We start from the raw sequence: 22,933 nt of genomic DNA on the forward strand, positions 1-22,933 counted from the left end.
AATTCATCTGGAATTCATTATGATCATAGATGCCCGTCATAATAGTTATCATGTTTTAAGTGTTACAATGTTAGGCACTATGCTAAGACACTTACATATATTTTTAATTTATTCTGACATCTACTTAAGAGTTACTACTATTATTAGACTCATTTTAAGGATGAGAAAACTGAGGCTTGGAGATGTAAGGTAACTTGTTACTAAGTGGCAGAGCCATGATTCAAACTCAGGTATTACTGACTCCTACAACTACACTATCTAGAATATGATCTAAGTATGTCCTTTTTATGTTTCATAAAATTCCTGTTTTAAATTATGAATTAGGATCTATATTTTCTTAACATATTAAAGTATATTTAAACAAAAGAGAGACATTTTTATTTTTATACATTTTATGATATTTTATTTATGAGAATTATTCTTATAGAGCTAAACTGAAACTTCCTACATTACTGCTTTTCAGACCCAATCATCTGAGCTGATAAAGGAATGGATGGTTCACCTGGGTCTGAAGAAAGCGTAGGCACTTTGACATTCACCAACCTAAAATTAAGTTTGTTCTTTACTGGATAATATAATGTTCTACATCTGAAACTTTTGGTTGTTTGATCTGCCAACTCTCAAAAATCCCTGTTTCCTATTCATTTTTCTGTGGTTATTTAAGGCTTGTTGAATGATGCAGTAAAAACCAAGGCCACTTGGAGTTAGATATTAGAAGTAAGAGTTTACACACCAGTTATTCTGTTAGTTTCCAATTATTAACATTTCTGACTTATAAATATTTGGTTATAGAAATAATTGATATGTGAACACAGCATTTTTATTTAGTTTTTCAATAAATAATAATGAAGATCATACCATCATAAGGCCATGTGATACTGGCTTTTCTTTTCTTTATTACGACCTAATATTTCCCATTCTGCAAGTCCACAAAGGGAGTGAGGTTTAAAATTTTTTTAATTTTTCTCATCAAAACTTATTTTTTAAATCAATTAGAGTCCTAAAATCATAAAAGATGATTTTTTTAATACCTCATGAAAAAGTAGCATAAGGTAGCTAATGAAACTAGGCATAAAGGATCTAGAGGACATTAATGCTTAAAAAATAGGCAAAAATTCCATATATATGTTAGCATACGGTATTTGTCTTTCTCTTTCTGACTTAGTTCACTCTGTATGACAGACTCTAGGTCCATCCACCTTATTACAAATAGTTCAATTTCGTTTCTTTTTATGGCTGAGTAATATTCCATTGTATATATGTGCCACATAGGAATAAAGACACAGACCTACTGGAGAACGGACTTGAGGATATGGGGAGGGGGAAGGGTAAGCTGTGACAGGACGAGAGAGAGGCATGGACATATATACACTAACAAACGTAAGGTAGATAGCTAGTGGGAAGCAGCCGCATGGCACAGGGATATCGGCTCGGTGCTTTGTGACCGCCTGGAGGGGTGGGATAGGAAGGGTGGGAGGGAGGGAGACGCAAGAGGGAAGAGATATGGGAACATATGTATATGTATAGCTGATTCACTTTGTTATAAAGCAGAAACTAACACACCATTGTAAAGCAATTATACCCCAATAAAGATGTTAAAAAAAAAAAGGCAAAAATACTTCCTAGGTGCAAGACCTCATGGGGTCCCTGATTTATGGTTGTACCACCTTAGTGATGCCAAGGTTCATCAGTGATTCAGGAGGTTTCAGCCTGATCTCTCCATGCTCAAGCAGCCCATCAATCTTTAATTTTGTTAATCATTTCATTATGGGCTGAAAAATGATGATACTCACTACATTTACTGGCTGGATCTATTCTTCAAAAATACATTTTCCAGATTTCCAATGTGGTTGTCTGAAATGGAGTTGGTACAGAAAAGGCAGATCAAATGTATGTTTCTTTCCCTTTGTCTCTTCAAAATAATGAGTTGGGGTCCTAGTAAACTCTAATGATGACTAATGAGGTATCTCTTTTTTTAGTATGCTTATGAACTCACGAGTTTTTAAATCTTTGGTGTGTCCCAATTCGCTGTAGTTGTTACCCTTACGCAACTTATGCTGTGCCCTCATTTTTAATTGAAGACAGAGAGCATTGCATCCAGAGCACCTTCCCTGCAGGAGATAATGAGGTGCTGGTGAATCCTTGTGGTGCTTTAAGAAATAAAAACAACCAAAAAAATCTACCTTCCTGGATAAGGAGAAAGCATATTTTCATACTTATGTAGAGTTAAAGGCATTACTTTTAAATCAAACTTGTATTTCATAGAAAAAATTTGGGTTAGAAAAGGAGGGCATTTAAGAATCTAAGACTGAAGGAGAGATATAAAAAAGATGGTTTTGGTGGGATCTCTTAAAATGAGAAGCTTTCACGAGGGTTTTAATTGATAGTAAACAGCAAGATATAATAAAAATAAATTATGACAAATCACCAGGGAAAGAAAGCAGCACATACTTGTAACAGTCCTTATTTTAATTTATGAGGAACAGTCAACAATCCTGAGCATTCCTTTTTACTTGAAAATCCCTGTCTCAGATCATGTGCTTGATCATGATCACTTTCCTATTTCATACCTGCAGGAGTTCCCCAATCTGTGGCACTTTGACAATCTTAGCCTCTCTCTTTTGCTCTTTGACAACTGTACACCTCTGACATCTTTCAAAACCACTTCTATTGAATTACCTGTACTATTTAGTTCCATCTCTAATTTTGCTCCCATTTTCCTGTCCCATCGTTCTATCACCTAGATGAAATTTCTACTAGAAGTCTACCTCTCTCTTCAAATATTTTCTTTTCCTCTGAAATCTGTTCTTTCTCTTAATTTTTTTCTATTTCTCCTGATGGCACCATCACCATGCCAGTTATGTAGATTCAGAAACTCTGTAATTTTTACTCCCCTTGTTCTCTTATACTTAACCAAATACAAACTTCTGCAATTAGCTCTTGCGGTGAGCCCCTTACACAAACCCAATCACCTCCATTATCAATTTGTGGTATGCCAATCCAGGTTCTCATGGTATCCTGCAAGGACACCTGCAATATCCTGAGTCACTTGCATCTTCAATCTAGCTAGCTCACATTAACAAATAAGCTCCCTAGATTATACCTTCTCATTTATAATATTTCAGTCATCCCACATAGCCTACAATGTAATCACAGGCAATAATGGTTACCGGGCTTTTCAAAGCTTACATGTTTTCATTTTGTCTTCCTAAATGAACTTTAAGTGTATATTTTTCTCTTGATATATGAAAGAAAAAACAAGTGGGCTACTGAGGGAGAAAAAGAGTAATAAAAGATAAAAAGAGACAATAAATTAGAAAAGGGAAAATAGTAATCTACATTGTGTGAAATTGTGAATAAAGAATAAACTGTAAAGCAGCCTATGTGTGTTGAGTTTTCAGGACCAGTGAGAGCTCCTATGGCATCTTTGGACAATCTAGAAATAGGAGCCTTTCCTCAAAACACTACCAAAAACCATCTTAATACATCAACAAATCAGTGATGTCTCCAAGGTGAAGGCACTGCTGAAACCTGAAGTGTACCACCTTCATAATCATGAACAGAAGCCCTTTGTACGTTCTATGACTATGCCAGCAGTGTAAAGTCATGTTTGTCATTTGGGACTCACTTTCCTGATCGGAAAAACAGCATACTAATTCTGGCTCTAACTGCGTCACTTGGTTAATTACAAAGATAACAATAGTAAGTGATCTATACTGGTGTGGAGTGCAGGCTTGAAAGAAAGCAAGCTGTTATAGAAAGCAAAGCTTTACAGATGATTTGGAACTATGGGAATTAGGAATTCTGTTTTATGTTTTTTTTTATTGTATTTTTTTGTACAGCAGGTTCTTATTATTATGTATTTTATATATATTAGTGTATATATGTAAATCCCAATCTCCCAATTCATCCCACCACCACCAACCTCCCCTGCGGCTTTCCACCCTTGGTGTCCATATGTTTGTTCTCTACATCTGTGTCTCTATTTCTGCCTTGCAAACTGGTTCATCTGCACCATTTTTCTAGATTCCAAATATATGCGTAATATATGATATTTGTTTTTCTCTTTTTGACTTACTTGACTCTGTATGATAGTCTCTAGGTCCAGCCACATCTCTACAAATGACCCAATTTCGTTCCTCTTTATGGCTAATATTCCATTGTATATATGTACCACGTCTTCTTTATCCACTCGTCTCTCGATGGGCATTTAACTTGCTTCCATGACCTCGCTATTGTAAACAGTGCTGCAATGAACACTGGGGTGCATGTGTTTCTTTGAATTATTGTTTTCTCTGAGTATATGCCCAGTAGTGGGATTGCTGGGTCATATGGTAATTCTATTTTCAGTTTTTTAAGGAACCTCCATACTGTTCCCCATAGTGGCTGTATCAATTTACATTCCCACCAACAGTGCAAGAGGGTTCCCTTTTCTCCACACTCTCTCCAGCATTTATTGCTTATACATTTTTTGATGATGGTCATTCTGACTGGTGTGAGGTGATACCTCACTGTAGTTTTGATTTGCAGTTTTCTAATGATTAGTGATGTTGAGCAGCTTTTCATGTGCTTCTTGGCCATCTGTATGTGTTCTTTGGAGAAATGTCTATTTAGTTCTGCCCATTTTTTGACTGAGTTTTTGTTTTTTTAATATTGAGCTGCATGAGCTGTTTATATATTTTGGAGATTAATCCTTTGTCCGTTGATTGGTATGCAAATATTTTCACCCATTCTGAGGAGTGCCTTTTCATCTTGTTTATAGTTTTCTTGGTTGTGCAAAAGCTTTTAAGTTTCATTAGGTCCATTTTTGTTTACTTTTGTTTTTATTTCCATTACTCTAGGAGGTGGGTCAAAAAAGATCTTGCTGTGACTTATGTCAAAGAGTGTTCTTCCTATGTTTTCCTCTAAGAGTTTTATAGTGTCCAGTCTTACATTTAGGTCTTTAATCCATTTTGAGTTTATTTTTGTGTATGGTGTTAGGGAGCGTTCCAACTTCATTCTTTTACATGTAGCTGCCCAGTCTTCCCAGCACTACTTACTGAAGATGCTGTCTTTTCTCCATTGTATATCCTTGCTTCCTTTGTCACAGATCAGTTGACCATAGGTGCGTGGGTTTCTCTCTGGGCTTTCTATCCTGTTCCATTGATCTATGTTTCTGTTTTTGTGCCAGTACCATATTGTGTTGATTAGCTTTGTATTATAGTCTGAAGTCAGGGAGTCTGATTCCTCCAGCTCTGTTTTTTTCCCCTCAAGATTGCTTTGGCTATTTGCGGTCTTTTGTGTCTCCATACAAATTTTAAGATTTTTTTCTTCTAGTTCTGTAAAAAATGCCATTGGTAATTTGATAGAGATTGCACTGAATCCATAGATTGCTTTGGGTCGTAGAGTCATTTTCACAATATTGATTTTTCCAACCCAAGAACATGGTATATCTCTCCATCTGTTTGTGTCATCTTTGATTTCTTTCATCAGTGTCTTACAGTTTTCTGAGTACAGGTCTTTTACCCCCTTAGGTAGGTTTATTCCTAGGTATTTTATTCTTTTTGTGGCAATGGTGAATGGGATTGTTTCCTTAATTTCTTTCTGATCTTTCATTGTTAGTGTATAGGAATGCAAGAGATTTCTGTGCATTAACTTTGTATACTGCTACTTCACCAAATTCACTGATTAGCTCCAGCAGTTTTCTGGTACCATCTTTAGGATTCTCTATGTATAGTATCATGTCATGTCATCTGCAAACAGTGACAGTTTTACTTCTTCTTTTCCAATTTGGGTTCCTTTTATTTCTTTTTCTTCTCAGATTGCCATGGCTAGGACTTCCAAAATTATGTTGAATAACAGTGGTGAGAGTGGACATCCTTGCCTTGTTCCTGATCTTAGAGGAAATGCTTTCAGTTTTTCACCATTAAGAATGATGTCTGCTGAGGGTTTATCATATATGGCCTTTATAATGTTGAGGTAGGTTCACTCTATGCCCACTTTCTGGAGAGTTTTTATCATAAATGGGTGTTGAATTTTGTCAAAAGCTTTTTCTGCATCTATTGAGATGATCATATGGTTTTTATTCTTAAATTTGTTAATATGGTGTATCACGTTGATTGATTTGCCTATATTGAAGAATCCTTGCATCCCTGGGATAAGTCCCAGTCGATCATGGTGTATGATCCTTTTAATGTGCTGTTGGATTCTGTTTGCTAGTATTTTGTTGAGGATTTTTGCATCTATATTCATCAGTGATATTGGTCTGTAATTTTCTTTTTTTGTAGTATCTTTGTCTGGTTTTGGTATCAGGGTGATAGAATGAGTTTGGAGTGTTCCTTCCTCTGCAATATTTTGGAACAGTTTGAGAAGGATGGGTGTTAGCTCTTCTCTAAATGTTTGATAGAATTCACCTGTGAAGCCATCTGGTCCTGGACTTTTGTTTGTTGGAAGATTTTTAATCACAGTTTCAATTTCATTACTTGTGATTGGTCTGTTCATATTTTCTATTTCTTCCTGGTTCAGTCTTGGAAGGCTATACCTTTCTAAGTATTTGTCCATTTCTTCCAGGTTGTCCGTTTTATTGGCATAGAGTTGCCTGTAGTAGTCTCTTAGGACGCTTTGTATTTCTGCGGTGTCTGTTGTAACTTCTCCTTTTTCATTTCTAATTTTATTGATTTGAGTCCTCTCCCTCTTTTTCTTGATGAGTCTGGCTAATGGTTTACAAATTTTGTTTATCTTCTCAAAGAACCAGCTTTTAGTTTTATTGATCTTTGCTATTGTTTTATTTCTATTTCTGCTCTGATCTTTATGATTTCTCTCCTTCTACCAACTTTGGATTTTCTTTGTTCTTCTTTCTCTAGTTCCTTTAGGTGTAAGGTTAGATTGTTTACTTGAGATTTCTCTTGTTTCTTGAGGCAGGCTTGTATAGCTATAAACTTCCCTCTTAGAACTGCTTTTGCTCCATCCCATAGGTTTTGGATCGTCGTGTTTTCATTGTCACTTGTCTCTAGGTATTTTTTGATTTCCTCTTTGATTTCTTCAGTGATCTATTTGTTATTTAGTAACGTATTGTTTAGCCTCCACGTGTTTGTGTTTTTTACGTTTTTTTCCCTGTAATGTATTTCTAATCTCATAGCATTGTGATCAGAAAACATGCTTGATATGACTTCAATTTTCTTAAATTTACTGAGGCTTGATTTGTGACCCAAGATGTGATCTATCCTGGAGAATGTTACATGTGCACTTGAGAAGAAAGAGTAATCTACTGTGTTTGCAAGGAATGTCCTATAAATATCAGTTACATCTATCTGGTCTATTGTGTCATTTAAAGCTTGTGTTTCCTTATTAATTTTCTGTCTGGATGACATGTCCACTGGTATAAGTGAGGTGTTAAAGTCTCCCACTATTATTGTGTTACTGTCAATTTCCTCTTTTATAGCTGTTAGCATTTGCCTTATGTATTGAGGTACTCCTATGTTAGGTACATATATATTTATAATTGTTATATCTTCTTCTTGGATTGATCCCTTGATCATTATGTAGTGTCCTTCCTTGTCTCTTGTAATATTTTTTATTTTAAAGTCTAGTTTATCTGATACGAGTACTGCTACTCCAGCTTTATTTTCATTTCCATTTACATGGAGTATCTTTTTCCATCCCCTCACTTTCAGTCTGTACGTGTCCCTAGGTCTAAAGTCGGTCTCTTGTAGACAGCATATATACAGGTCTTGTGTTTTATCCCTTCTGCGAGCCTGTGTCTTTTGGTTGGAGCATGTAATCCATTGACGTTTAAGGTAATTATCCATATGTACGTTCCTATTACCATTTTCTTAATTGTTTTGGGTTTGTTTTTGTAGGTCCTTTTCTTCTCTTGTGTTTCCCACTTAAAGAAGTTCCTTTAGCATTTGTTGTAGAGTTGGTTTGGTGGTGCTGAATTCTCTTAGCTTTTGCTTGTTTGTAAAGCTTTTGATTTCTCTGTCGAATCTGAATGAGATCCTTGCGGGTAGAGTATTCTTGGCTGTAGGTTCTTCCCTTTCATCACTTTAACTATATCATGCCACTCCCTTCTGGCTTGTAGCGTTTCTGCCGAAAAATCAGCTGTTAACCTGCTGGGAGTTCCCTGGTATGTTTTTTGTCATTTTTCCCTTGTTGCTTTTAATAATTTTTCTTTGTCTTTAATATTTGTCAATTTGATTACTATATGTATTGGCATGTTTATCCTTCCTGGGACTCTCTGCTCTTCCTGGACTTCAGTGGCTATTTCCTTTCCCATGTTAGGGAAGTTTTCGACTATAATCTCTTCAAATATTTTCTCAGGTCCTTTCCCTCTCTCTTCTTCTGGGACCCCTATAATGCAAATGTTGGTGCATTTATTCTTGTCCCAGAGGTTTCTCAGGCTGTCTTCATTTCTTTTCATTCTTTTTTCTTTATTCTGTTCCACGACAGTGAATTCCACCATTCTGTCTTCCAAGTCACTTATCCGTTCTTATGCCTCAATTATTCGGCTATTGATTCTTTCTAGTGTATTTTTCATTTTAGTTATTGTATTGTTCATCTCTCTGTTTGTTCTTTAATTCTTCAGGTGTTTGTTCTTTAATTCTTCTAGGTCTTTGTTAGACATTTCTTGCATCTTCTCAAACTTTGCCTCCATTCTTTTCCCAAGGTCCTGGATCATCTTCACTATCATTATTCTGAATTCTTTTTGTGGAAGGTTGCCTACCTCCATTTCATTTAGTTGTTTTTCTGGGGTTTTATCTTGTTCCTTCATCTGGTACATAGCCCTCTGCCTTTCCATCTTGTCTATCTTTCTGTGAATGTGGTTTTCGTTCAACAGGCTGCAGGATTGTAGTTCTTCTTGCTTCTGCTGTCTGCCCTCTGGTGGATGAGGCTATCTAAGAGGCTTGTGCAAGCTTCCTGATGGGAGGGACTGGTGGTGGGTACAGCTGGGTGTCATTCTGGTGGGCAGAGCTCAGTAAAACTATAATCTGCTTGTCTGCTGATGAGTGGGGTTGAGTCCCCTCCCTCTTGGTTGTTTGGCCTGAGGCGACCCAACACTGGAGCCTAGAGCCTCTTTGGTGGGGCTAATGGCAGACTCCCGGAGGGCTCAGGCCAAGGAGTACTTCCCACAACTTCTGCTGCCAGTGTCCTTGTCCCTGTGGTGAGCCACAGCCACCCACAGCCTCTGCAGGAGACATTCCAACACTAGCAGGTAGATCTAGTTCAGTCTCCTATGGAGTCACTGCTCCTTCCCCCTGGGTCCTGATGCATAACTTTGTGTGTGTTCTCCAAGAGTCGAGTCTCTGTTGCCCCCAGTCCTGTTGAAGTCCTGCAATCAAATCCCGCTAGCCTTCAAAGTCTGATTCTCTGGGAATTCCTCCTCCTGTTGCCAGACAGCCACGCTGGGAAGCCTGATGTGGGGCTCAGAACCTTCACTCCAGTGGGTGGACTTCTGTGGTATAACTGTTCTCTAGTTTGTGAGTCACCCACCCAGTGGTTATGGGATTTGATTTTATTGTGATTGTGCCCCTCCTACCATCTCATTGCAGCTTCTCCTTTATCTTTGGATGTGGGGTATCTTTATTGGTGAGTTCCAGTGTCTTCCTGTCAATGACTGTTCAGCAATTAGTTATGATTCCAGTGCTCTCGCAAGAGGGAGTGAGAGCACATCCTTCTACTCCACCATCTTCTCTGCTGTATGTTTGTATTTTTATTTTGTTGTTGTTTTGTGTCAGTGGTAAACTGATTATGAGTAAAAAAGGTAAAGGCTATAAAAGCTGAAATAGATGAAAAAAGGCAAAAGATAATGGAAAAGTAAAATAAAAATTAGTAAAATCTTTATTGCAAATTTATCTGCTAATTTGTCTACTGCATCTTCTGTAAGATAAAGAAAGGTAAGTGAAAGAAATAATTTTTCTCATGGGAAGATGTGATTATATAACAATATTAGTAATAACCAAGATTTAGTATTTACCATGAACCAGGCATCATGCTAAGTACCTTTTTTCATTTGTTCTCAGTCATGTTATAAGATAGATGCTAATACCAGCCTATTATGTAAATGAGAAAAATGAGAAGTAAAGGCAGAATGTGAAAGAGATTTTCTAACTCTAGAGGCCCCTCTTTAACAATACTAGGCTGAATCCTAAAGAGGTGCTTCACAGGGAATGAGCATCACAGTCTAGCAAGAAATAAAATTGAGATCTGCTTATTAATTCAATGGGAATGAATCCAGGGTACACATATGCAGTAATTCAAATCCTAGAAAATAAAAAGCTTGATGTCAGTTCTGATCCCACATGAAAACAAAAACTTTTTTAGAGTCTATACAGTATGGAAATGTGTCAAGCATAGGAACAAAATGGAGATATTATGACATTATTTTTAAAAGGTGATTAAATATGAGTCCATTTAGTAAAAGCTGGAAACATCTGTACATATACAACCTTGAAAGTCTCCTGGAGAAGAGAAAAGCAAAAACATGGGGGCAGGGGGCAAGGAGGGGAGACTTAGGTACAGTTAAGGGAGAAAGATTTCAAGTTACGGGTGAAAGACATAGTGATTTAAAAAACAGAGGAAGTTATGAATAAATTACATAGAAAAAATACTTAAGTGTGTGAGGAGTGTATGAAGAACAACTCTGTGTGTAAGAAAGCAGGCAGAGGGAAGGAGAAGCCTTCCTTAGGCAAAGATTGTCAAGGAGGTGGCTTCCAGACCAGCAGCATTAACAACACCTGGACACTTGACAGAAATCCAAATTCTCGGGCCCCATCCCAGATTCACCAAATCAGAAATTCGGGGGGTGGAGCCTTCAACCTGTGCTATTACAAACCCTCCAAGTGATTCTGATGCATATTAAAGTTTGAGAACCACTGGTCTAAGGAACAGATACAAAGAGAATGCAAGAAAACGTAATTCGAGTGACTTAAATGACAAATGTTGGAGGGAGGACAGAAATAGGAGCACATAATACAAAGAGCAAATGACCACTAAACTTTAGAGATGCAGTCCATGGATTCTGATAAAAGAGAAACCAAATTCATACAACATTAGCACAAAAAAGAGGGCTTAACATGATTGGAAGAAATGTATTACAAATAAAGGAACTACATTCTCAACTATTTAAAGTACCCAATAGAACTTCCTGTGATACTGGAAATATTCTCTATCTGCACTGTCCAATGTGGTAGCTGCTAGCCACATGTAGATATTGAGAACTTTAAACATGATTAGTTCAACTAAAAAACTGAGTTTTTAATTTTACTGAATTTTAATTAATTTAAAGTTAAATGGCCACATGTGGCTAGTGGCTACCACATTTGAGAATGTAAATCTAAAGCTAATTTCATATGGGTCAGTGAGACATGAATAATGCTACCATGTACTTTCATCTGTGAAGATATTTAATAATACAAGACCTGCACTGGGAGATATGTAATCATGAAAATGAATTAGGGAATGTCACATTTGTACATGTAGCTGTCCTACATCTAAAGAAATATAAAAGAAGGAAGCATTTAATATCTCTGATTCACTGACTCTATGTCTTTGGAAGGGCTTCCAATGTTCTCCCACAGAAAGATAAGGCTGGAAGTAACGGGAAGTTATCCAACAAAATATACTTAGACTCACTTTGTAAGAATATAAGATTTGAAATTTTATATTTAGATATTTGCTATCAGATTTATGACAAAAACAGACATAGATGGGGACGATCTTCAGGATGATTACAGAAACGTGTGAGTGAAAGCAGACATATTAGAAAACAAAGTAGGGCTTCCCTGGTGGCACAGTGGTTAAGAATATGCCTGCCAATGCAGGGGACACGGGTTCGAGCCCTGGTCCGGGAAGATCCCACATGCCACAGAGCAACTAAGCCCGTGAGCCACAACTACTGAGCCTGCGCTCTAGAGTCCATGAGCCACAACTACTGAGCCCATGTGCCACAACTACTGAAGCCCATGCACCTAGAGCCCGTGCTCCGACACAACAGAAGCCACCGCAATGAGAAGCCCGTGCACCGCAACGAAGAGTAGCCCCCTCTCGCCACAACTAGAAAAAGCCCCTGCACAGCAATGCAGACCAACGCGGCCAAAAATAAGTATAAACAAAATAAATTTTAAAATAAAATTTAAAAAAGAAAACAAAGTAAAAGTCCCTATCTTAGTAACAGTTAAATTAATTTCTAAAAAATTTGTAAATTTTTCAAAAATGTGGACACGGAATAAATTATTCCTGGACAAGGAGATAATTTAATAAAAATACATATTCAAGGGGAAGAATGAACTATTCCCCTTTTAAGATTTCAGGTTGTGAAGGAGCAAGTTAAAATGGTCTAAGAAATATACTCCAGGGAAGGAGAATACTGAAACACCTTAAAGAACAAAATGAATACTTCCATCCATAGAATCATTTAATGATGAGGAGAAAAGATTTTTAAAAATAGAGGTTAAGAAATTATAAGAATTGGAGCAAAAATAGTAGAGATCAAAGAGCAAGTGAGCAAAGTATGTAGAATAAGAGCCAAGGTGATGAGCAAAGGAAGAGGTCAGACAAGAATAAAGCACTACCTAGAGACAAGCTACAATGTTCCAAAAGAAAGCATTGTGTTTTACAATATTAAAAAAGACAACTGAAGATGCTGAAGGAGAAATAGCTGATAATAGCTGGTAAGAAATAGTAATTGATAATAGCTGATTAAAAAAATGTCTTCAGGACTTACTCTTTCACTCTCTTCCCCCCAACTCTCTCTTATTTAAACAATGACTTCAAAGACAGGAGAAGATACAGAGGATATAGGAAGAAAGATGTGGGTGAATCCTCAGGCAGCAAGGAATGAAAAGGCTTTGGTATTACTTGTCTTCCTGGCTCAAAAGTCACCAGCACAATCAAGTTGCTAGTAAGATTTGAGGCCTAATTGCTGGAAGAAAAATAGACTTACTAGCATATCACAGATTGTAAAATGTATTACCAAAGGGTTACCAAAGGGGAAAGGGGAGGAGGGATAAATTAGGAGTTTGAGATATACACACTACTAGATATAAAAGAGATAAACAAGGACCTACTGTATAGCACAGGGAACTATACTCAATACCTTATAATAACCTATAAGGGAAAAGAATCTGAAAAAGAATATATGTGTGTATGTATATATATATAATTATATATATATATATATATCTGAATCACTTTGCTGTACATCTGAAACTACCACAACATTGTAAATAACTATACTTCAATTTTTTAAAAATGTATTAAGATAAGGAAGTTATTAGAAAGCAAAGATCATTGCTACCACTCAACAGTGACTACAGGTTTTGAGAAAGAACAGGGCTGCCCTGTTTGTAGTAGAGCATGGGAGAATCAAGACGGCATGGTGCACTATTAGAAAACATACTTGGAGAATGTAAATAAATAACAATCCCTGGCATAAGAGGAAGATTTGGAACATATGCATCAATTTGATTCAATGAAAAGTTTCTTGCTGGATACATGACATTTTTATTTTTAAGATCGTGGAGAGAGTTCCACAGAAGTACCTGCAGTTTGATGACACTGTATACCCATGAGATCAGAAAGTCTATACTCACTGAACTGGTGATGAAAGAAATTCAATAGGCAAATAAATGAGAAAAGCCACCCATGATGTTCCCTTTCTTTATATATTTCTTTTTCTATAAAGGGGTCGATTGTAGTTTACGCTTCCTGGCCTCTGTTGCAAATGTTCAACCGTGCGATATAAAAGCAGCCACTGACAACAGGGAAACAAATGGGTGTGGCTGTTTTGCAGTAAATCTTTATTTGCGAAAGACTTAGCCAGCAGGTCTGGTCTGTGTGCCCTAGCTGGCCTACCTCTGGTCAACAGACATTTTTAAAAAGGGGTAAGCTTCTGAGAGAAATGAGATATAAAGATGCCAAAGAGATAGCAGCATACATGCTAAACATGAATAAACCTCTTTCTTGAAGCTATTTACTTACTCAAATATCATTACTGCAATAACAGAAAGAACTGAAGATCAGAATTCAAAATGGAGAGAGCATGCCTGAGAAATTAGAATAAGAATGGACAATCATATACAGGGAGATTGTGCTGGCTTGTCTGTTGGCAAATCAATACCTTTCCTCCTGCCATGTTCCCTCCCTGTATCACAGGGGCCAGAAGCCTGGGTATCTATCACATTTTTCAGAATCTTGTATTAGATTTGCAAGCCAGGGAGAGGCTGAAGATTTATTATGGCTTCCCTGGTGGTGATGGGCAGAGGAGTGGGCTTCTGCAAACATGCAGGTTTTACAGCGGCCACTGGGCATTTCCCTACAAATCACCGCCTTCGATGATACAAACAGTGCTGAAAATTGTTGGCGGTTTCCTGTGGTCTATGCAATTTTCTCACTCTCTAAAAGATTGTAGTTAAACAAAGAGCTAGTGGCATCTTCCCCTGAATTTTATTCCCCCAGCCTTACCAAGTGGTTCAGTAATTCACTTAATTCTTTGTATCAAATCCCTTCACTGCTTGAAATCTATAGAGCAACACATCTTTTTGCAACCAATCCCTGACTAATACTGTATTATTGTAGAACTAAAGATGTAAAAATAAGAGGATGAGCCGGGGGGAAGAATATTTTATATGCTTCAGAGGTGAGGAAGCTGTGCAAATAGACTAAGATATGGAAATAAAAAGAGCAGAAATGAAAGAAAATGTATAGAAAATGTAGGAAATATATCATTAGAATATTAAGTAATGGTGAACAATTTCTGAGGCCAATATTTTTACAAATTAGTTATTTTTAAAATCTGCCTGCTGGTTTATGTGGATCACATTATCTCACAGTGTAAAATATAAAAGCTAATATTACACATTGTGCATCTTCTTTGGGCACTGCAATTTTTTCACAACTGTTAAAACCAGCCTGAAGGGAAGAGATAGTTATCCTCCTCTTGCCTATTAAGAAACTTTGGCTCAGGGAAGTTAAAAGACTAAGACTAAGGTTACACAGCTATTAAATGGCAAGGCTAAGATCTGAAGAACTCCCTGGTCCAAAGCTGGAATCCTTTCTGTTCTAACATGCCCAGAAGTCCACTTGCACTTTCGCAGCTGGACTCAAACAGGGCTCGGCCTGAAGAGCACAGAAGAATTTCAGTTAGATATTATTTTGAAGATATATTTTAGAATTAAACTTATTCTTCCATTGATTTATTCATAAAATATAGTTATTAAAAACTGATTTTGTACCAGGTAAACAAGGCTGACATGATCCCTGCCCTCATGGAGCTTATATTCTACCTACAGCTGGAGCAACACTGATGATAATGTAGTATCTCCTGATGTGAAAATAAATGTACAAAGAAATAAATGTTTATATAACTTATAAGAGAATGGAAATCAAATATCAGGAACTAACGATGGAAAGATCAAAAATTCTTTTACATACATAGAAACTTTAAAGGCAACATTTAATTATAAGGCATAGGGGCTTCCCTGGTGGTGCAGTGGTTGAGAGTCCGCCTGCCGATGCAGGGGACACAGGTTCGGGCCCCGGTCCGAGAAAATCCCACATGCCGCGGAGCGGCTGGGCCCGTGAGCCATGGCCGCTGAGCCTGCGCGTCCGGAGCCTGTGCTCCGCAACGGGAGAGGCCACAACAGTGAGAGGCCCACGTACCGCAAAAAAAAAAAAAAGAGTTCATTAAAAAAATGAACATATAACTCTCCAGCCAGTAAAGAGATGAAAAAGAGAATAAAGAAAACACAATTGTTCATTCAGAAAAAGGCATTATAAATAAAGGAAAGAATGGCATCATAAATAAATTAAACAGCAAAGTGAATAAAATTAAGCCAGTAATTAGGGGGAAATTGGAATAACAAAATTAGACAATTCAACTATAATAAGAACTTTGCAAGAAAGTACTGAGATTTTATATTACAAAGTACTTTGACCTCATCATATTAAGATCATCCTTCACTGTGAATAAATATGTTCTATTAAATTGCTTGCTAAAACATGTATAAGCATCACTCTTCACACATGGGTATCGTAGGTCTTCATCAGGTATAATAATTGTTTTAAGGAAACTACTGAGAACATTCACTTGTAAAATTTTTGCATAACAGAAAAAAAGTCATACTCTTGTCAGACTACATCCCTCCTGTTCTAATCCTGGCTTGCAACGATTTTTTAGAAAAGCTAGATATGAAATAGGTTATCGAAATTAAATCATTAGAGATATACCACTCATCAAAATACCCCATTTCCTTAAACAACCTGCTGTATATCTACTGTCCACAAACTGTACCTTTTCAAACTATTCAACTACTTGTAGCAACTTACCCCTTTTAAAGAGTTTCATAAGTTTACTACCCACTGGTTAGAACAGAACTTCCCTACATTTTGTCCTCAATGTAATTCATTCAACACTCAGGGAGTGTCTCTTAGTTCTAGTATTCTGACTTTAGTAAATAAGAATGTGTTGACCCTATTCATACAACTTTTTATTTTATAAGCTTTGATCATATCTTCTCTTAGGCCTCATTTTTTTAAAAGAGGATTTTTAAAAATTTTATCCTGGTATTGAAGTTTGCACCCCCAGCTTGTTCAGTCCACTTTAAAATTTAGTAGATTATTCCTAACTGTAGTTTTTCTTTTAATTACAGATGTAGAAATACACTGGTTTTGTGTAAGCAGTATGTTTTCCGGTTTATTGCTGAGATAGTCACGTCAAGAATTTTGTACCTCATTATTAGTCCGCTACTTCAAAAGTAGAGTGTCCAAAGGCTCAGCTTAAAATCTTTGTTGTCTACCATTTCTTCCAGGGTAATTTAATTAGTCCCATGGCTCTAAGCAGTATCTTTATGCTGATGACTCCCAAATTTAGATTTCCAAAATAAACAGCTCCCCTGAACTCCAATCTCATATAGCCAACTACCTTCTTAACATCTACATATGAGACTACAGGGAGTTCCCTGGTTGCCTAGTGGTTAAGACTCAGCGCTTTCACTGCTGTGGCCCAGGTTCAATCCCTGGTTGGGGAACTAAGATCCTGCAAGCCACATGGCATGGCCAAAAAAAAAAAAAGGACTAAAATTCAATTTGAGAGAAAGCATTCAAGTAAAGATGCATTATTTTAAAAAAGAGAGAGAGACTATTACGTTTTTTAAACTTCACGTGTAAAAAAAATCTTCCCCCCCTTCTACAACGTGCTTTTCCCCTGCCTCTTTCCATATTAGTAAGTAGCACCATGAGCCAATAAGTAACTCAAGCTAAAAACCTAGGACTCCATGATTCTTTTGTACCCCCATACATTTCAGGCAATGCTATGGATCGGTAGTCCCCAACTTTTCTAACACTGAAGTAAACTAAGAAGGCTGCTCAAAGCTGGAGGTAACCAGCCTGGGAGTTTGGGCTGCCCCAAGTTCCACCCAGCCACCCTTAAGACTGAGATGATCAGTACCATGGTGCCCCATTAACCTGTTTGTTGCCATCAGTTGGGAAACTCTGTTTTAGACCTGACATACAAAACGTATCCTGAACCCAACCTCCTTTTCCCATCTTCATCACAACTGTCTGTCTATCTATCTATCTATCTATCTGGCTCTGCCGGGTCTTAGTTGTGGCACGTGGGATCTTTAGTTGCGGCATGCGGGCTCTTAGTTGTTGCATGCGGGATCTAGTTCCCTGACCAGGGATCGAACCCGGGCCCCGTGCACTGGGAGCGCGGAGTCTTAACCACTGGACCACAAGGGAAGTTCCACAACCATTCTAACAATCCCTGCAGTTCAAGTTATCTCAGAAAGCTGAAGTTAGCTGGGAACCCCGAGCATCAGTGCTAAGTGGTTTCTTGATGTGCTTGGGGTTTTTTCCTGGGAATGTGGTTCTTGGAGCTCTGATCCTTATTGTGAAGCCCTGAGGCTTAATTTTCTGGCACTCCTTGCAAGGCTGTGAGCCATCTAATTGACTTTAATAAGCCTCCTTTTGCTTAAACCAACTAACCAACACAATGGTCTCAGCTAGGCTGAGAAGTCACTTACCCAAAGAGGCCCTTCCCAACCACTCAAACCAAAGTATAAACTCAAGTCAATCCAATCCAGTACCATGATTTATTTTCTTTACAGAACTTATCAGTACCTAATATTTTCTCATTCATTTATTTGTTCACTGTATATGTCTCCCCCACTAGTTCCACAAAATTAAGAATCTTTTCTGTTGTGTTCATCATTTCTTCCTCAGTGTCTAGAAGAGTGCCTATGAATCCTTGTTAAATGAATTTATATTAGTAATAATTATCACCATTTTGAGCACAGAAATATATGGAATCATCTTTTAAAAACAGTACCCAGTATCATAAGGATCCTTTTCCCAAGCTGCATAAGCATCAGGGTAGCTTAGAGGTTAACTGCATAGGCTCTGATGTGAATGTGCTTGGGTTCATATCCAACTTACACAATTTACTATCTGTGTGACCTTGGGTAAGTTACCTATGTGTCTGAGCCTCAGTTTCTACATCTTACAGTATTGTCATACAGATTAAAGGAGTTAATATAAGTTCTTAATTAGGGTCTGGAATGTTGAACATATGTTATCTATTTTTTTAAACCAATAGCTTAGAGAAAATTAACTACTATCGATTCACCCCTGTCTGTCTGTCATAGGTGTATGGGAAGATGTAAATGCATTTCATCCTTCAGGAACCTACAATAAAGATATAGAGATAAGATATGCACTTTGGAAGAGAAGAAAGAAAGAAAGAAAAGAAAGATGAAAAGATAGGAAGGAAGGGAGGGAGGGAGGGAGGAAAACAAGCATCTAATAAATGGTTAATAAACAGCTGATACTTAAAAGTAGTTTCAGTTGAAAGTAGTCGAGTTTATTTAAAAATATTAGGAAATGTAGAGACTGGAAGAATTGATACGATTAATATCATTATAGAGCAAAATATTGTGGGAGACCATGAGAGCGAGTCAGTAGGTGTAGGGATTTCAGGGAAGTAAATAAATAAGATGAAGTAAAATATTTGAGCAAGAAAAGAATCAGTGATAGAAAAGACTCTACAAATTTTGGAGCATGTGTTTGTATATTATCCCATTAACAATGTGCCACTGAAAATTATAAAATAAGGCAGGAGTAGGTGGTAGATGTGCAACTGGAACATTTCTTTAACCCAGGCACTGTGCAAATTATAGACTTATTTGTTCTCACCTCAATCCTATGAGACAGATTCCATTATTCACAGAAAAGTAAACAAAAGCTCAACAACTAAATCACTTGCTCTAGGTCTTAACAATTAGGTAAGAAATAGGGTTTAGCTTTATGCTGATGTCTGTCTGAGTATCACACACACAAATGTTTTCCACAATATTGCAAAATTAATATTTTTAAAAAAATTATTTTAAAGACTATGTGCTGAGTAATTTTGAAAAGGGAGAACCAATAGAAATGGAGGGGATAAAGATACCATTTTAAGAGTTTAAAATATGAAGTGATAAGCACTTAAACTAGGGTAATAGTGATGAGTACCATGGTACAATGGGAAGACAACTAAATTGGGCATACAGAATCATAAATGCTGGTTGTGAAAATAGATGACCTTTAGGGTTTATTTGCGATTAATGGTTTGATTCTTTAGGCCGAAAAGGGAAGGAAAATTCAGTACTATTTTCAAAGGTCCATCAAGGATAAGGAAGAAATCACACACAAACAGTTACAGTTCTCCATTAATAATTACTTTCTTCTCAGGAAGAGTACTTCACAGATTACCATGTTCTGTAATATATATCACTACTTTGATTTATACCAAAGCCCTTAGGTAAAGAGATTACTGTATCCATTTTATAGGAAAAGAAATTAAGGTTTCTAATATTAAGTAATGACTGAAGAAATAATACAATCCAGGTTTTCTGACACGAGTTATGGTCTTCCCACTCTTCAAGTTGCCTCTACTACTTAACAAATTGTGCTGCTGTTTACCATGTGGTATTATAGAATCCAATGATTCTATAACTGGAGAAGTGAAATTATTTATCTGGATACATCCCATCTCCTTAAGTGTCTGCTGAACACATATTATTAACCTACTCCTCCTTGTGGTAACAGTTTTTTTGTTCATATGTACTCTACACTTCTTGGCAAAGAATTACAATATTTCTCTTACACTTTTTGTCCAAAGAAGTCTCAGACTGACTCCACCAATTAAATCTAAAACATCTATTGCGTTTTCCAGTATATAATGGAGTCCATCTAACTGGACTGCTTCAAAATAAAATTTGAGAACGGAAATCTAAATGTCTCCCAATGAAGACTATAGAAAATGAAATCAGGAAAATATATTTTTTATCTTTCCATTCCTCATATCAAATGCAGTGCCAGCATAAGTACTTAAAAATCCATTGACTCTGTTGAACTAGGGATCTACTGTCTCCTCATGTGCCCAGAGCTTGCACTAAACTGCATTATTCTTGGGCCTATCTTTGGCTGCCATCTTGTCCAGTATTAGCTTTGAGAAGTCAATTATGGATCTTAGTGCCCTTTACTGTTATTTTGTTTGCTCCAATAAATATTATTTAACCATCTTCGACTAGTTGTTGGCTACCTACTTCTCACAAGCATAGTTTTCCATTTTGCAAACTCTTACTTTCAGATAATGTCCCAGTGAGATGTTCCACCAGTCTCTGTAGACAACTGAAATTCGCCTTCCTATTACCCAACCAATTGTTCACATATACCAATTTAATTTCATTCTTAATATTCTGATCAGATAATCTCAAGAATACCTCCATTTTGGAAACAGAGAACATAAACCCCCTATTTAAGAAGGAGAAAGAGGAATTCAGAACTATGAGTCTCTCACAAAGAACAGAATCAGCTTTAACTAAAAAGAAATTATGAAACAGCCACCTGCACCAAAATTCTTTATTTATTCAAGAACTGTGTTGCAAAATTTCTTTCTTTGTGCTGATAAGTAAGGATGCAGAACACTTACAAAGCAGGGTGAAAAAGAAAGAACTTATTTGCTAAGTTGAGGTGAAGGTATCAAGTGAGATTGGATTTGACTGTGTTCTGTTTTATATCACAGGTTACACATCTTCATTTTACTTTATGATATTCAACAAAATGAGGTAAGAGATAAGAAATCTCTTGGCAAAGTGTTTTACTAGAGTCTGTTTACCCATCTAAGATATTTGTATATACTTCAAGGTTTGTGAAGCATGTTTAGATAATTACTTGAAGACACAAAATATGACTCCTTCCCAGAGATCTTCTTTAGTCACTCCAGAAAACTGCAACAATCCTACCCAGATACTCCTTATCACTCACGGTTTTTTTCTAGCCAATCACTTATCACCCACTAATCTATTACTTCTTATTCAGGTAAAAATCCATGAGGTCAGAGACTTTTTTTGTTCTCTGCTATATCTCCAAAAAGAATGCCTGGCCCATAATAAGGTACTTAATGAAACATTTGTCAAATAAGTAATATAATGTTAACATGAACTACATTTCTAAAACTGAGTTTTTGGGGGCCAAATTCTTATGTCTTAGATATTCTGGATCCCATACTCTAGTTTTTGATGTTGTTCTAAAATTTTTTTTTAAAGTTTGGATATTAGAACAGATGGATATTCAGAAACAAATAATGTAAAAGAATTTTCTGCCTGTAAATGCTATTCACAGCACTTTGTTTACTTCTGCTTTTGCAACTATCTGAATAGATTTCTCTATTTTTTCTTTTTTCCCTCTCTTCCTCTTTCCTTCCTTCTCTCCTTTGTATTTGGGCTTTTTAAAAAAAAAGTCTGATACTTCTACTTGAATATGAACTATATGAAGACTGGAACATAGTCTACCTCATTCAACTTGTAATACCAGTGACTAGCAGAATGCCTGACACACAGGAGGCATTCGATACATTTTTAAATTAATTGTTTTATAATGAAGGAATTGGGTTTTATTTTTTAAGATTTTTCTTTTATTGAAGTATAGTCGATTTACAATGTTGTGTTAGTTTCAGGTGTTATAATGAAGGAATTGTACATCCAAGTTTCAATACTACATTTTTGTTGTTTCTTTAAGAACCAAAAAAGAAACACTAAAAAAGAAATAACATACTTTACTTGAGCATCTCTATACTAAAACAAAATGCTAAAGTTAAAAAATCCTGGGATATAACCCTTCCTGTATATAAGCAATTGCATTTGTGCATTATTTGCTCTTTTATTTTTTTTGCTCTTAATATTTAGAGAAATTAAAAGCTATCAGAAGCACTGAGGACTCAAGCAACTCCTCCATATCTCCTCAGATTGTCTAAACACACAGATCTCTTTTGTTATGTGTTTCATAAAACTCATTTTTTATAGTACTCAAAAAAGTCAATGGGATGGATGAATCCATGATATTCCATAAAAGAATTAAGAAAATCCTCTGGTGAATACATGTCACAAAGTAATACCCATATAAAGCTCACTCCTGAAGGAAAAAAATATTGGAAAAAAATTTTTAATTTTCTGTGTAATTTATGAAAAAAAATATAACCTGACCTCAGCGTGTGTTGATACAGCCAAGACTGTTTTGCCTGTATCTTCTCCAGAGGATGGTTTGTGCTCCTGAGATACTCAATAATTACACAGGCTGGCTTAATAGTGATGGTCATTAAGCACAATGGAGAAAGTTAAAGGTTCGCCATTAGTAAAGACTTTGTTGGCCTTAAGTTTGGGACATAAACTAGGCCGTTTTAACGTTTACTGTGCATTTGTTCTATGCAATTGTAGGAAGTGGACTGTGTAAATTAACAGATAGGTAGAAGAGTGTTACAAGGCAAGCAAACCTTTTCATGAATCTTCACTATAAGCCACCATTTTAATGAACAAGGTTCATACACATTCTAATTGGCCATCACTTCTTCCCAGTTTGGTCATTTGACTCAGCAAATACATGAATGTTTTCTGTCATATAATATCTTAAATTTTTTAAA

The 22,933-nt window shown here is 36.6% G+C and overlaps 1 protein-coding gene across 1 annotated transcript in view; it reads right to left on the bottom strand.

The window, feature by feature from the left end:
• The window catches only part of IL1RAPL1 (interleukin 1 receptor accessory protein like 1), a 1,328,695-nt gene that overhangs the window by 1,158,987 nt on the left and 146,775 nt on the right, over window positions 1–22,933 (bottom strand). The window lies entirely within an intron of this gene.

This window comes from Globicephala melas, chromosome X (assembly GCF_963455315.2).
Source record: "Globicephala melas chromosome X, mGloMel1.2, whole genome shotgun sequence".
Lineage (NCBI taxonomy): Eukaryota > Metazoa > Chordata > Mammalia > Artiodactyla > Delphinidae > Globicephala > Globicephala melas.